The sequence below is a fragment of the Bombina bombina genome, chromosome 5, assembly GCF_027579735.1.
Source record: "Bombina bombina isolate aBomBom1 chromosome 5, aBomBom1.pri, whole genome shotgun sequence".
Classification (NCBI taxonomy): domain Eukaryota; kingdom Metazoa; phylum Chordata; class Amphibia; order Anura; family Bombinatoridae; genus Bombina; species Bombina bombina.
Genome location: NC_069503.1, coordinates 655,726,566 through 655,744,051, shown reverse-complemented (window position 1 = coordinate 655,744,051; position 17,486 = coordinate 655,726,566).

The window sequence follows — 17,486 nt, the reverse complement described above, 5'->3', positions numbered from 1 at the left end:
TGGTCCCTGCTGATCGACATCAGAACCAGCCAATAGGATTCGGCGCTTGCCGAAAGTGGAGAGACGCTGTTCATACCCAGACCCACGAGGACGCCAAGCAGCAGAGCCGGCAGAAGGACGAGCACTCGACTGAGGTACAAGTGCATCCGAGATCCATATATATATACCGGTAAATGCTTGGGCAGCAGTGGGGGTATTGACTTGGGCAACAGCCGTTGCAGCATTGGAAATTGTTATAATGTATTCCATTTGAAGGCTGGTCCATCGCTCATTATCTACCTAATAGTAGCTGTTTTAAAGTGACGTAACTCACTACATTCATTACTTTTGCACTACTGAGTCCTTTTGTTGCATGATCGTTCATGTATTCCCCCATAGAAGTCAATGGAGGAAAAAAAGTGAAAAAAAACACCCCAACAAACATGATAGCATATTCAAGGTTTTGCTCTAACCGTGCATGAAAATATGAATATTTCACATTCCAATGTTCTTTACATAACAGAATATGTTCTCTATATTGATAGATAAATAAATATTACAATAAATATTTATACCTATATATATATTGTATTTTATATAGGTATATATATATAGTGACGGAAAGTCTGGTTTGGTGATAGAGGGAGTATATATTAGAACAAGTTTAATAAATTTCACTTTACCATTTTGCTAAGAAACCCCAGGGAAGTGATTAGTGTTTTTAGTTGTGAATACCCTACAGCTGTTAAAGACAATTAAACTCAGGTATGGCTCATGATTACTGCTCCTAGGGTTTAAAAGGGAAGCATTTCTCTAGCTAAATAGATTACAGCCAGACAGGAGGCCTGATATGATGTGTTGTGAAAAATATGATGTACTAAACATTTTGCTGGATTTCTGTTTGCTGTTACATTCTGTAAATGACATTTGCATTGCTGCAGACAATGCAGACAGAGATTTGCTGTTTTGGAAGCTTGTGCAGAGACTGAATCTGTTCATTTTGCCTTACCTGTGAACAATCTGTAGGCTGCTGTTAAAGTCACCTTACTATTTTTGAAGAAAATAAAGTTTTGAAAACTTTAACTGGATTGTCCTCTACTGCATTTAAACCCTAGAAGACAGTGGTTGCCAAAGGTTCTTGTTACATATGATGGAGAAGGCGGGCCGCCACATTTTATGTCTGTGGGTTTTATAATTTGCAAACAACATGGAGGAAGTTATTAAAGCACTGATTCAGTCTACCGCTGTGCAACAGGAGGCCAATAGAAAAGCTGCTGAAAACAGTGCATCTCTGCAGCAGTTGGTGTTGGCACAGGCAAAGAACGCTATGATTATGGCAAAAACACAGAAAGAGAGTACTGAAGTGCTGGTGCAACAGATGGTCACATTTCAAGCAGAAACATTCAGGAAGGTTTGTGAGGAACAGCAGAACACCACATGCACCTTGCGCTATATCTGAGAGACTGAGCTCTGATCCTGCTGGTGGCTGTCAAGGCTCTAGTTATAAGAGCTAGTCACTATATTCAAAATATGTCTGCAGTGGACGATGTTGAGGCGTACCTTCTTGCCTTTGAGAGAGCAGCGGAAAGAGAAGGATGGTCAGCAGATGAGTGGGCGAGCATACTTGCTCCTTTTTTAAGTGGAGAACCTCAAAAGGCCCACTTTAACCTAGAGCCGGAGCAAGCCAGTGACTATTAAAAGATGGGATGTATATCCTGCGCAGAAAACAGATGTGGGGAAAGGGGATAGGGAATACCTCTAGCTCTCCTCAGCGGGTACCCTAGTGTACCCAATGTAAAGATAAAACGATAGGGAGTGGAGGCGAGCGCCAAAGTAGGCTGAGGAAGGGGAAGGGGACACCTATTAGGCTGATAGAATAGTGCCCACGATGTGGGTTCTCTTAATGTAGGTTGTGGAGTGAATGTGCAAAGATGTTTATAATAGCGTTTATAAAATGGTTATATAAAGTATAAAATGTATAAAAATGTTTATTCCACACAGTTGATTAAAATGTCGGTGATCTTCTTATAAAACATACACAGTCATAAAAAATCATGGATCCATGTTACAATAACGCAATGATGAAAATAACATAAAAACAAAAATAAAAATACACAATAAAAATAAGCTGATACACTTAAAAACGTTTGGCAAAGGGTGACCTAATAGGCCAAGTGTCCTATTTTGGAAGGTACACCTTAGTACAGTCCAGATAATGATGAATGTTCTTATGGTTGTATATAGTTGGTCTTTATCCAAACAGAAAACAATGTGACAAAAGTAAGTGTCTTTATCAATATCCAATTCTGAAAAGATCCCAAAAAAATGTGTCCTGTGCTTGAAAAAATGCAAACAAATGTAAAAATGTGAAAAACAATGTGATCACTTGATGTGAAAAAATAAGAAAAATTTTGAAAAATTAAGGAAAATTTGAAAAGTTAGTGGCCTTGCAAAAAATACATAATGTGGGAGTCCTCAAACAAGTGTAGCAAAATGTAAGTTTTTCAAAAATAAATCCAAGTGTCCAATGTGATGTAGTGATTTCTGTGCAATGAAGTAGTCGCTCAGTATGATGCGATAAAAAACGAATAAACTGTGAAAAAACCTTTAAGTAGTCAGCTCCCAAGGCCCAAACCCTCTTTTCCAGCTCGTCTTCACAGCGTCAGGATCATCTGTCAGGATTCCTGGATTATCTGGAAGGAAATCTTGATGCTTTATGTCAAAACATTGAAACTATATTCATTTCATTTGCCTGCTTTTTGCTCTTTAGTGAAAGCTAAAAACGAAGCCGGAAGAAGTGGTCCTCCAGACGGGCAGAAGTCTTCACCCAGACGGCATCTTCTATCTTCATTTTTCCGACGCGGAGCGGCTCCATCTTCAAGACATCTGGCGCAGAGCATTCTCTTCCAATGTCGACTACCCGACGAATAAAGGTACCTTTAAGTGACGTCATTCAAGATGGCGTCCCTTAGATTCCGATTGGCTGATAGAACTCTATCAGCCAATCGGAATTAAGGTTTATAAAATCCTATTGGCTGATGCAATCAGCCAATAGGATTGAACTTCAATCCTATTGGCTGATCCAATCAGCCGATAGGATTGAGCTTGCATTCTATTGGCTGATTGGAACAGCCAATAGAATGCGAGCTCAATACTATTGGCTGATTGGATCAACCAATAGGATTGAAGTTCAATCCTATTGGCTGATTACATCAGCCTATAGGATTTTTTCAACCTTAATTCCGATTGGCTGATTCTATCAGCCAATTGGAATCTAAGGGACGCCAATGTGAATATGCTATGTTGTTTGCATGATGGGTGTTTGTTTTCGTTCAACAGTTTTTATTTTCTCCTTTGGCTTCTATGGGGAATTCGAAAATGCGATAAGAAAAATTGTAACAAAAATCTAACACCCGGGATCATGCAAACTCCATCACATTTTTGAATTCCCACAATCTCGGGTGTTAGTTATTTTTTTCACTATTGATCTCTATTGGGAAATACATACATGCACATGCAAAAACGTGTTAAGTTTTTAGTGCTTTTTGTATTAACGCTAGTGCAAAATATGTTTTTTCTAATTTGGCAAGATTTTCATGTAAATCAAGAACACAGCAGCATTTTTTTTTTCCCTAATAAGAAAGTGGCCACAATTTATATCATATTCTGTATCAGGATTTTAGCAGTTCTTAAACAGTAAGGTCTAGATTACAAGAAGAGAGCTTATTAATGCTCCCGCTTGAGGGTTAATTACGCTAGAATGACGAATTTTGCGCCCATCATGTTACGTTCGTATTACGAGTTGAAAGTAAACTTCACTCTTAAAGTAACCCGACTAGCACAAAAATCTGAAGTAAGAATATCATAAGAGCGTTCATGTATTCCCCCATAGAAGTCAATGGAGGAAAAAAAGTGGAAAAAAACACCCCAACAAACATGATAGCATATTCAAGGTTTTGCTCTAACCGTGCATGAAAATATGAATATTTCACATTCCAATGTTCTTTACATAACAGAATATGTTCTCTATATTGATAGATAAATAAATATTACAATAAATATTTATACCTATATATATATTATATTTTATATAGGTATATATATATATATATATATATATATATATATATATATATATATACATACATATATATATATATATATATATATATATATATATATATATATATATATATAGTGACAGAAAGTCTGGTTTGGTGATAGAGGGAGTATATATTAGAACAAGTTTAATAAATTTCACTTTACCATTTTGCTAAGAAACCCCAGGGAAGTGATTAGTTGTCAGGTTAGGAAATATCCAGAAGTAGACCCAAATGCAAGGGCGAACTTAAACAAGACCCTTGCACTCTGAGTTTAATCCAGGACGTGACCCCACGACAACCTCCAAAAAACAAAGTACTCACGATATGGAGCAGGGTTAGCCTGTGCCAAAGTAATTCATGATATCAGCCATATAGACTTCTGAATAAGGAACAGGTTTCAGGAAATGCCTTCCACAGAATCAGGAGATCAGGGATAGTCACTTATACTCAGACAGAAGAAGGGTAAAACAGGAAACAGTTAATAATGCAGAAGTAGGTCATTTGTTATCAGGCAGTCTGAAGGTTAACACTGTGTAGACAGTCTTTGCAGAATATGCAACAGGTAATCAGGCAGTTTGAGGGTTAACACTGAGTAGACAGTCTTTGCAGAGTATGCAACAGGTAATCAGGCAGTTTGAGAGTTAACACTGTGTAGACAGTCTTTGCAGAGTATGCAACAGGTAATCAGGCAGTTTGAGAGTTAACACTGTGTAGACAGTCTTTGCAGAGTATGCAACAAGTAATCAGGCAGTTTGAGAGTTAACACTGTGTAGACAGTCTTTGCAGAGTATGCAACAGGTAATCAGGCAGTTTGAGGGTAAACACTGTGTAGTCAGAACTTGCAGAATTAATAACATGTAATCAGGTAGTTTGAAGGTTAACACTGTGTTGTCAGAACTTGCAGTGATAGCAACAGGTAAGCTGGTAGTTTGAAGGTTAACACAGATAATCAGTAATTGTGGAGATTGGCAACAGGATATCCAGCAGTTTGAAGGTTTACACTGAATAATAGTATTTGCAGAGTTTGGAAACAGGTAAACATGCAGATTGAAGGATTCACAGAAATAACAGTATTTGAATAGTTTGCACTACACAGAGTAGTCTGAATATGCAGGGTTTGCAGCAGGTAAACAGGAAGTTTGAAAGTTTCACAAAACAAACAGTACTTGCATTGTTTGGAGACAGGTATTCAGGAGGTTGAAGGTTAATCCAGCATAGTAAGTCCTTGAAGAGATTGGCAACAGAAAAGCAGCAGTTAGAGAGATTCCTCAGCGAAATCCTAACAGAAGCCTCAAAGTTAGCAAACAAACGGACACTGGAGAAACAGGAAGCCAGAACAAAAAGCCTGGTTGTGACATCATCAGGAAGGGGTGGCTCAGACACCTGTCAATCAAGCACACAGAGAGGACTGCAGAGCTTCCCAGCAGCTGAGCGTGACATTAGTGTTTTTAGTTGTGAATACCTTACAGCTGTTAAAGACAATTAAACTCAGGTGTGGCTCATAATTACTGCTCCTAGGGTTTAAAAGGGAAGCATTTCTCTAGCTAAATAGATTACAGCCAGACAGGAGGCCTGATATGATGTGTTGTGAAAAATATGATGTACTAAACATTTTGCTGGATTTCTGTTTGCTGTTACATTCTGTAAATGACATTTGCATTGCTGCAGACAATGCAGACAGAGATTTGCTGTTTTGGAAGCTTGTGCAGAGACTGAATCTGTTCATTTTGCCTTACCTGTGAACAAACTGTAGGCTGCTGTTAAAGTCACCTTACTATTTTTGAAGAAAATACATTTTTGAAAACTTTAACTGGATTGTCCTCTACTGCATTTAAACCCTAGAAGACAGTGGTTGCCAAAGGTTCTTGTTACATATGATGGAGAAGGAGGGCCACCACATTTTATGTCTGTGGGTTTTATAATTTGCAAACAACATGGAGGAAGTTATTAAAGCACTGATTCAGTCTACCGCTGTGCAACAGGAGGCCAATAGAAAAGCTGCTGAAAACAGTGCATCTCTGCAGCAGTTGGTGTTGGCATAGGCGAAGAACGCTATGATTATGGCAAAAACACAGAAAGAGAGTACTGAAGTGCTGGTGCAACAGATGGTCACATTTCAAGCAGAAACATTCAGGAAGGTTTGTGAGGAACAGCAGAACACCACATGCACCTTGCGCTATATCTGAGAGACTGAGCTCTGATCCTGCTGGTGGCTGTCAAGGCTCTAAAGTTATAAGAGCTAGTCACTATATTCAAAATATGTCTGCAGTGGACGATGTTGAGGCATACCTTCTTGCCTTTGAGAGAGCAGCGGAAAGAGAAGAATGGTCAGCAGATGAGTGGGCGAGCATACTTGCTCCTTTTTTAAGTGGAGAACCTCAAAAGGCCCACTTTAACCTAGAGCCGGAGCAAGCCAGTGACTATGACAAGCTGAAGGCTGAGATCCTGGCATGCCTAGGAATGACTTCTGCAGTACATGCTCAAAGATTCCACTCTTGGAGATATGCATCTGATAAAGCTGCAAGATCACAGATGTTTGACCTCATTCACCTTGCCAGGAAATGGCTGCAACCAGAGGTTAACTCCACTAATAAGATTGTAGAGTTATTGGTGATGGATCGCTTTCAACAAGGATTACTTGCTTCCCTGCGTCGATGGGTCAGTCAGGGTGACCCTCAAACTGCAGACCAACTGATTGCTTTAGTGGAAAGGTATATTGCGGCAGGAGAAGTTTTGCATCTACCTCCAGCAGATTTACCCTCCTCTCCTATTTGCCAGAACTCTACAAGAACTGGTAAGACTGTTCAAGGGGGAAGGGGGTGAGAGACCAGCAGTTATAGTTACAAGATACAAGGGACACTCCTCTGGGAGATAGAGGAACATTTAAATATAACCAACCTGGAAGGAAATCTAATTATAGTATTAAATGTTTTAAGTGTAATGAGGTTGGTCATGTTGCCAGAGACTGTTCCCTTAAAGATGAACTGATGGACTATAGTACAAGTGATAATACAAGGCTGCACTCTGTCTAACTGTATTCATCCTGATAATAGTGATGTCTCTCACATGTGTTTGGTGACTGTAAATGATAGAATGTGTAAAGCATTACTTGATTCAGGTAGTATGGTTACATTAGTGGCAAAATGTATAGTACCTGATGTGACTATAGATCATATGCATAAAATGGTTATTCTTCTTCTGTTCATGGTTATAAATGTGAATATGCTTCAGCTGATGTCAATTTTGAAACACAATCTGGTTATTTAAAACATCGGGTAGGTGTAGTAACCAAATTAGCTCATGAGGTGGTGATAGGAAGAGATTTTCCTAAGCTTTTTGAATTATGGGCTTTAATAGTAAATTCAGCTAAGGAGTCCAAAGGGAATGAAACAATTGAGGATTTTGTGTTTCCTTTTTCTTAAATTGATTTGGACGAAAACAGTAAAAGTAAAACTTATTGTCCTATGCCTGTATTGATAGGAGACCAGCCTATCCAGAATAATGAGCCAGGTGTTAGTACAGAAAGCAATGATGATTTATTAGATTTGGAGGTTAATTGTGGTAATTTTAAAAGTGCCCAATGAGAGGATCCCACTTTGGCTAAAGCAAGAAATTATATCCGTGTTGTAAATGGTGTTATTTCACAGCCAGAAAATCCATTACCTTATCTTTACTTTGAAGTAAATAATAACCTGCTATACAGAATAGACAAAAAGGGCACAGATATTGTTAAACAGTTGTTGGTACCTCACGTTTTTTCATAATACAGTGTAAAATCTGGCCCATAGTCACATACTAGGGGGGCACCTGTGAATGGATAAGACTAAAGAAAGGGTCCTTAGAAGGTTTTACTGGCCAGTTCATTCGATTTCTTCTGAATTCGAATCGATCCGAACCGAAATTCGAATTGGTCCGAATCAATCCGAACCGAACCAAATTTTTCGCGGCTGCACATGTCTACTAACTTGCACGTTATTGTCACCGTTCACTTACCTACAACGCTGGTATTTCAGGTTTTATCAACCCGGTGTTAAAAGGCAACAACTGAGAGTAGAGCAAAATTGTGCTCCATACCGCACTCCAATACAGGCGCTGCTTAAAGGGACAGTCTACACCCAACATATATGTATTTTAACATATTCTTACATATCACACAAGCATCCTTTACCATGTCCCTCTTCTATACGCTTTCAAGAAGTTGCTGAAAATGTAACAGATTTGAACTTTGTAACTGCCTAAAATGGATGCCAAGCTCCGTCCACTGCTTTGCATAGTTGGTTTATGTCTAGTTTCTTCCTATCATGATCGACTCGTAAATATGTTTTTATACGCGCTCCCGCTGATCTGCAGTTAATACATATGAGTGTTGCTGCCTATTCCTTCCCAAAATAGTCTGCTGTAATTTTTGTTCCGGAAGGCTTGACTGTTGCTTACGCTCTGCATATGTATTGTATGCTAGTATGTTCTCTCCCACTTCATCAATGTATTAAAATTGCTGTGTGTATTTTAGTTTTCTTTCCGCACAAACCACTGCCCCTCTTCCATTTCCACTAGCAGAATTACCTCCATATTTCCTGTCTCTGTGTGGCAAAATCTTGAATTGTCTGCCGGTGTCTGCTACTATCTCCCACACTTTCTGCTTCACATTATCTAGTTTTGCTTTTCTGTTCTAGTCTGAGCCTCTGTCTTAATGGTCAAAAAGCACAGCACAATTTAAAAAAAAAAAAAAAAAAAAAAAGGTCACAGGAACCTCCGTTTCTAAATTCCTCTAACCTAATGAGCTGTGCTGAGCTCCTGACCTCTTGCTATAATTTTTCTACACTTCTTCGCCGACGCCGTTTGTGTTGTAAAAGTGATTGTGTCTGTAACACAGACACTCTGATGACAAGAATCCTGTCAGCCTCATATCTACTTGCTAAAGGCTAAGTACTCACAACTTTTAGTTTTAATACGCTTATGTAATCGTTTTACATATTTTTAGACAATATGGTTTCTAGGAAAAAAAACTGTACAGCATGTCATATTTATTTATTTATTTATTTATCGGCTCAGGGTTTATTACTGCAGTAGTTATAATACTGTTAACAACTTTCACATTATTTTATTATTTCTAATCTATGTATTGTTATTGGCAGGGGGGCCTGGGGGGGGGGGGGGAGACAGAGAGAAACAGAGCAGAGAGCGAGAGAGAGATAAAGGGATAGATAGAGAGAGATGGGGGGGAGAGTCATGGAGGGGGAGACAGAGAAACAGAGCAGAGAGAGCTAAAGGGAAAGAGAGAGACAGAGAAACAGAGAGAGACAGGGGGGAGAGAGACAGAGGGGGGGGGGGAGAGAGACAGAGGGGGGGGGGAGAGAGAAAGAACCAGAGGTGGAGAGAGAGCTAGAGGTAGGGAGACAAAGGAGGGAGACAGAGTAAAAGAGGGGGAGACAGGGGGGAAAGAGACAGAGGGGGTTTGAGAGCAGAGACAGTATCACTTATGAACTGCAAGATACACCCATTCTCTGCAATAATTAAAAAAAATTAAAAACATCTAAGTAGGGGGAAAGCACTATTAATTAATATGTTTTGTTTCTTTCTACACAACCAAAAAAGAAGAGATTAAAGCAAATAATTATTGGGGTTAACATTTAAATAAAAAATAAGAAAACTGAGGCTCCAGTGAGACCCTATCTTCTAATCCACAGTCCAGTTTAATTGGAAAAACGTTGTTCTTTGCAGAAGCCAGTATCACTTTCAGCCTCCCCTAGTTAGTATGTTATTGATGGCGCACTTACACCTTTGCAGATTCCCTCCCTGTCCGCATATTGCATGATGCGCTGTGAAGTTTTTTCTGAGTGCCAGCCTAGGACTTACTGTGCATCTGCACAATTTACATAGATGAGCCAACATGGTGCACAATCCCACCACCCCCAGGCAAAGACAGCTGACAGAGTGCACGCCACCAGACCCCCTTCCTCTACACAAATATTATGAATTAGTAATTTTTCTTATTTAATATATAAAAAATAATAAATACCATTATTTTAATAAAGATGCATGACTGTGATTAAAATTCCTGCAGCTGAGCGCAGGGCCCTTGGTCAAGTGCCTAATGGCCTGAATGCTTATTGTGTGCCCGCCTGTGTGTGTGTATATATGTATATATATATACGTATATGTATATGTATGTATATATATATATATATATATATATATATACATATACATATTTAGACATTTATATGTATGTATCTCTTTGTTAAAGCCCTTTATCTACCTTTTTTTTCTAACACCTGAGACCACTTTTTTGTGCAATATTAGTTTTTTAATAATTTTTATTAGATGGTGTTATTATTAGTAACTCTTCTTTTAATGTATTTTTAATGTGTTTTGTGCAATTGTTTTGCGAAACAGTTAACCAGAGCTCTGAGAACACGCTATCCCGATGCATTTACTTCAATTGCGCTCAAGCGATCATGTTTACTTTAAAATTGTAACACGAGCGATACATCTGATGCGCGAAAATGCCTGCAATAAACCCCTTTACGCTTGCGAGTAATTGTTAGGGCACCACTTGTAATCTAGCCCTATATGAGGGAGAGGTGCAGAGATTTGTCTACCTGCACAGACCGGGGGATAAGGACAACTGTGGTTTATAACATTCATAAGTAAGGAGCCAAAATGTATTAGACTATATTAACAATAACATAAATGATAAACTGAATAAAATAACATTTTCTTACCACAAGAATATAAAGATTATTTATATAACAATTAAGGACTTGCAGTAGAAAAAAATCACAAGTAAAAGGAAACTGAACCTCCACTAGAAAGCCACTATAACTATCACTATTTGTATGAAATGATGACGGTCCGCCCACAATAAATGTCCCCTGTATTTCTGTCTGAGGAAAAAAAAAAAAAAACATGCACAATTTGAAATAGCTAACTGAAAAATACTAAACGTGCACTGCTAAACTGTCACACAAGACAAGGGCTAGCTGGACAAGAAGAAAGCTGTGGGTGGAGCTTGGTGGTCATTTTCAGTTACTAACCAACAATGATTATTCAAATGTTTCATATACTTCTTGCAAGCTTATAGAAGTGGGACCAGTTGCAGGATGCTTCTCTGGTATGTAACAATAAGTTATCAAAATTATGTATTGGGTCTAGACTGTCCCTTTAAGTCAGCAGTGAGCTGGTTGTACGTGCTCGTGCACGATTTCCCCATGGACATCAATGGGGAGAGCCTGCTGAAAAAAGCCTAATACCTGCAAAAAAGCAGCGTAAAGCTCAGTAACGCAGCCCCATTGATTCCTATGGGGAAACACCTTTTATGTTTACCCCTAACACCCTAACATGAACCCCAAGTCTAAACACCCCTAATCTTACACTTATTAACCCCTAATCTGCCGCCCCCGACATAGCTGACACCTGCATTATATTTATTAACCCCTAATCTGCCGCCCCCAACATCGCCAACACCTATATTTTATTTATTAACCCCTAATCTCGCGCCCCCAATGTCGCCGCAACCTACCTACACTTATTAACCCCTAATCTGCCGCCCCCAACGTTGCCGCCACTATATTAAATTTATTAACCCCTAAATCTAAGTCTAACTCTAACCCTAACACCCCCTAACTTAAATATAATTAAAATAAATCTAAATCAAAACATACTATCATTACCTAAATTATTCCTATTTAGAACAAAATACTTACCTATAAAATAAACCCTAAAATAGCTACAATATAACTAATAGTTACATTGCATTTATCTTAGGGTTTATTTTTATTTTACAGGCATGTTTGTATTTATTTTAACTAGGTAGACTAGTTACTAAATAGTTATTAACTATTTAATATTTACCTAGCTAAAATAAATACACATTGGCCTGTAAAATAAAACCTAACCTGTCTTACACAAACACCTAACCTAACCCTACAATTAAATAAATTGCCTAAATTAAATACAATTAAATACATTCAATACAATTAGTTAATTACAACCCCCCCTCAAATTACAGAAAATAAAAAACAAATTACAAGATCTTTAAACTAATTACACCTACTCTAATAGCCCTAACCAAAATAAAAAAAGCCCACCCAAAATAACAAAAACCCTAGCCTAAACTAAACTATCAATAGCCCTTAAAAGGGCCTTTTGCAGGGCATTGCCCTGAAGAAATAAGCTCTTTTACCTGTAAAAAAATACAAACAACCCTCCCAACAGTAAAACCCACACAACCAACCCCCCAAATAAAAACCTAACTAAAAAAACCTAAGCTCCCCATTGCCCTGAAAAGGGCATTTGGATGGACATTGCCCTTAAAAGGGCATTTAGCTCTATTGCAGCCCAAAGCCCTAATCTAAAAATAAAACCCATCCAATACACCCTTAAAAAATCCTAACACCCACAAAGATCCACTTACAGTTTTGAAGAGCCGACATCCATGCTTACCGAAGCCGGGAGAAATCTTCATCCAAGCGGCAAGATGTCCTCAACGAAGCCGGCAGAAGTGGTCCTCCAGACGGGCAGAAGTCTTCACCCAGACGGCATCTTCTATCTTCATTTTTCCGACGCGGAGCGGCTCCATCTTCAAGACATCTGGCACAGAGCATTCTCTTCCAATGTCGACTACCCGACGAATAAAGGTACCTTTAAGTGACATCATTCAAGATGGCGTCCCTTAGATTCCGATTGGCTGATAGAACTCTATCAGCCAATCGGAATTAAGGTTGATAAAATCCTATTGGCTGATGCAATCAGCCAATAGGATTGAACTTCAATCCTATTGGCTGATCCAATCAGCTGATAGGATTGAGCTTGCATTCTATTGGCTGATTGGAACAGCCAATAGAATGCGAGCTCAATACTATTGGCTGATTGGATCAACCAATAGGATTGAAGTTCAATCCTATTGGCTGATTACATCAGCCAATAGGATTTTTTCAATCTTAATTCCGATTGGCTGATAGAATTATATCCGTGTTGTAAATGGTGTTATTTCACAGCCAGAAAATCCATTAACTTATCTTTACTTTGAAGTAAATAATAACCTGCTATACAGAATAGACAAAAAGGGCACAGATATTGTTAAACAGTTGTTGGTACCTCACGTTTTTTCATAATACAGTGTAAAATCTGGCCCATAGTCACATACTGTGAATGGATAAGACTAAAGAAAGGGTCCTTAGAAGGTTTTACTGGCCAGGTGTGTTTAAGGCCGTTAATAATTATTGCTCTGTCCCAAATGCCAGCTAACTGCTCCCACTAAGGATTTTCGTATTCCATTAGTGCCTTTACCAATCATTGATGTGCCATTTGAAAGAATTGCCATGGACTGGATAGGTCCACAGCCAGAGGACACCAGTATATACTGGTTGTCCTGGATTATGCAACCCACTATCCTGAGGCAGTACCCCACATAATAGTTCTGCAAAATTTATAGCAAAGGAACTTATGCTTATGTTTAGTAAAGTGAGTATACCCAAGGAAATTTTGACAGATCAATGGACTCCTTTTATGTCTAAGGTTACACAAGAATTGTGTAAACTGCTCCATATGAAGCATCTCAAAACTTCAGTATATCACCCTCAAACTGATGGGCTGGTAGAGAGGTTCAATAAGACCCTAAAGAGTATGTTACGGAAGGCATTTGATGTGGATGGAAAAAATTGGGACCTTTTATTGCCTTATTTAATGGAAGTTCCTCAGGCCTCAACAGGGTTTTCACCTTTTGAACTTTTGTATGGTCAACATCCACGTGGGTTACTTGATATTGTTAAAGAGACATGGGAACAGGAAACTACACCCTATAGAAGTGTTATTGAGCATATATCTCAAATGCAGGATCGAATGGAGGCTGTCATGCCCATAGTTAGGGAACATATGGGAAAAGCCCAAGAAGCACAAAAACACAGTTATAATCGTAATTCTAGGGTTAGAGTCTTTCAGCCTGGTGACAGGGTACTAGTTTTAGTCTCTACAGTAGAAAATACATTTTTGGCTACTTGGCACGGCCCATATGAGATAATTGAAAAGGTTGGTGATGGAAACTATAAGGTGAGTCAGCCAGGGAGAAGAAAACCTGAGCAGATATATCACATTAATTTACTGAAGCCCTGGAAGGATAGGGAGGTTTTGTGTGTGGTAAATACAACAGAGATACCTGTTACTGAGCCAGAGGTAAATGTTTCTGAAACCCTATCTGTGCATCAAAAGCAAGAGGTCAAGGACTTTATTAGAAGGAACAGTGAGGTTTTTTCCATGATGTCAGGGAGAACTAACTTAATTAAACATGACATAGTTACAGAACCAGGGAAAAAAGTTTCCCTTAAACCCTATAGAGTTCCTGAAGCCCGTACGGAGGCTATTAAATTGGAGGTGGAAAAAATGTTAAAACTTGAGGTGATTGAAGAATCATACAGTGATTGGAGCAGTCCAATTGTGTTAGATCCTAAACCGGATGGTACTTTACGATTTTGTAATGATTATCGTAAATTCAATTGTATTTCAAAATTTGATACCTACCCAATGCCTAGGGTTGATGAGTTAATAGAAAGACTAGGAAAAGCATGTTATTTAACAACAATTGATTTAACGAAAGGCTATTGGCAGGTACCCCTCACTGATAAGGTAAAGGAGAAAACTGCTTTTTCAACTCCAGATGGGTTGTTTCAGTATACAGTTTTGCCATTTGGGTTACATGGTACTCCTGCACCATTTCAGAGAATGATGGATAGAATTCTAAAGCCCCATGTTTGTTATGCTGCAGCGTATCTTGATGATGTAATCATTTATAGTACAGATTGGGAATCACATCTCCCAAAAGTTCAGGAAGTTCTTGATTCCATTTTCTCTGCTGCTTAACTGCAAATCCTTCAAGATGTACCATTGGTTTAGAGGAAGCGAAGTACTTGGGATATACAATTGGGAGAGGATTAGTTAACCCACAGACAACTAAAATAGAAGCCATACAAAACTGGCCCCAGCCCCTAACTAAGAAACAAGTTAGAGATTTTTGGGTTTGACTGGATATTATAGAAGGTTTATTCCAGATTTTGCTACAATAGCTGCTCCTTTAACTGATCTTACAAAGGCAAAATCACCAGTGATGGTTAAATGGTCTACAGAAGCAGACAAGTCTTTTAAGCATTTGAAAGATGCCCTGTGTACCTATCCAGTTTTGGTAACTCCAGATTTTTGTAAAGATTTTATAGTGCAGACTGATGCTTCTAATGTTGGTGTGGGGGCTGTTCTTTCCCAAGTGTACCAAGGGGAGGAGCATCCTGTATTATTTCTTAGTAGAAAATTAAACCAACAAGAGAAAAGTGACTATATTGGTGAAGAAGAATGTTTAGCTATTAAGTGGGCTTTGGAGTTTCTTCGGTACTATTTGTTGGGGAAGAAATCCATGTTGATTACAGATCATGCTCCTCTCAAATGGATGAGTCAGAATAAGGAGAGGAATGCAAGAGTGATTAGATGGTTTCTTAGTCTGCAGCCTTTTCATTTCTTTGTTGAGCACAGAGCAGGTCTTTTGCAGGGCAATGCTGATGGTCTTTCAAGGGTATACACTTTAATGTCTATGGTCGCTGGGGGGGAAGAAGTGTGACAGAAAGTCTGGTTTGGTGATAGAGGGAGTATATAGTAGACCAAGTTTAATACATTTCACTTTACCATTTTGCTAAGAAACCCCAGGGAAGTGATTAGTGTTTTTAGTTGTGAATACCTTACAGCTGAGCAAACGTTAAATTAGCGCTCCACTTGTAATCTAGCTCTATATATTTTAATTCTTCATTAGACTTCTATTTTGAATTAAGCAATTTATGTGTTAATGTCAATGTACCCACACCCATGCTTTCTCTTTATATGTGTAACAGCAAATGATGGTCAGCATAGTGCCAATTTGCACATCATTAATCAGAAACCCTGCATGCTGTGGAAGTGCTTTACGCCAACCACTGTAATTATGCAGAACCTTAGTTTTGTAATGTGAACCTACTAATAAGGGTTCATTATCATCAACATTTTTTTCTACAGTTGCATTGGACAGTTCCCATGCAAGATAACAATTTAACACATCTGTATATGGAGCACAAGCGCTTTTGTGCAAAACAAAAAACTACTGTAAACTATTAATAGTGTCACATATGAAATTGTTTTAAATATTTATACTATATATAATATTTGTACATTTTTAGATACAAGTGTAGTTTCATAACACTTTTTAAATGCAATATATTCAATAAATATTTTTGTCCTTTGTAATATATATGTGGTTTTAAAGCATTTACATTTTAAATAAAATATGTATGCCTAGATTAACATTTTTAGCCATTTACCCAACTTTTGACTACAACTACAATACATGGTTAATTCTCAAAATGCTATTGTTTTCCTCTTGTGCCTACCGCTCTCATCAGAGCCATTCTCTTATTTTAACCCTTTAAGCTCCATGCCATCATGCTGTGTACTGCCATCTTGGAGCTTAGGAAATCTTGTTCTCTGTGACAGAAGTTGTGCACGTTCACAGATCAGTGATATTGCCAACATTGGGAAAAATGTATTCAGCACTTGGGGTTAGTGTGCATGATACAGAGCAGGAGCTTTGGATTTTTCTATTTACTGCATTGCTCTAAATAAATTATTTCACTTTTTTCATATGGTATATAACTTTTAAACAGTGCACACAAAAATGTAAACATCCCACTAACTGAAAATGCATAATAAAATGAATAGATATGTCTATCTATCTATCTATCTATCTATCTATCTATCTATCTATCTATATATCTATATATCTATTTATCTTTCTCTCTATCTATTGTCTATCTTTCTGTCTATCCATCTATCTATCTATCTATCTAATGTCTGTCTATCTATCTATATCTATCTATCATCTATCTATCTATATCTATCTATCATTATTTATCTATCTATCTATCTATCTATCTATCTATCTATCTATCTATCTGTCTATCATCTCTAATGTCAGGTGTAAGGCACTCACACTTTATTTATTCTTCTGTCATGTTGTACAGACTAGCGTAATATAGACCCCGAAGAAACCCATTATGAGCAAATATGGAGGCATCACACACGTGTACAATTAGTAAATACGCTCTCCTCAGTGTGTTCAATACCAAGATAATCTTAGGAATACTTTCATTGTTCCTTTAGATTCTTAGAGCATGTAATTTTAAACAAATTTCCAATTGACTTCTTTTATAAAATGTGCTTTGTTCTTTATGTATTCTTTGTTGAAAAGAATAATTAGGTATGCTTAGGAGCAGCAATTTGCAGTTAATTACTGGGATCTAGCAGGCGATTGGCAGCTGCACATAAATATCTCTTGCTCACCCAGGGCCTGATATTCAAAACCTCGCCGGCATGGAGAGAAATCACGCAAAATCT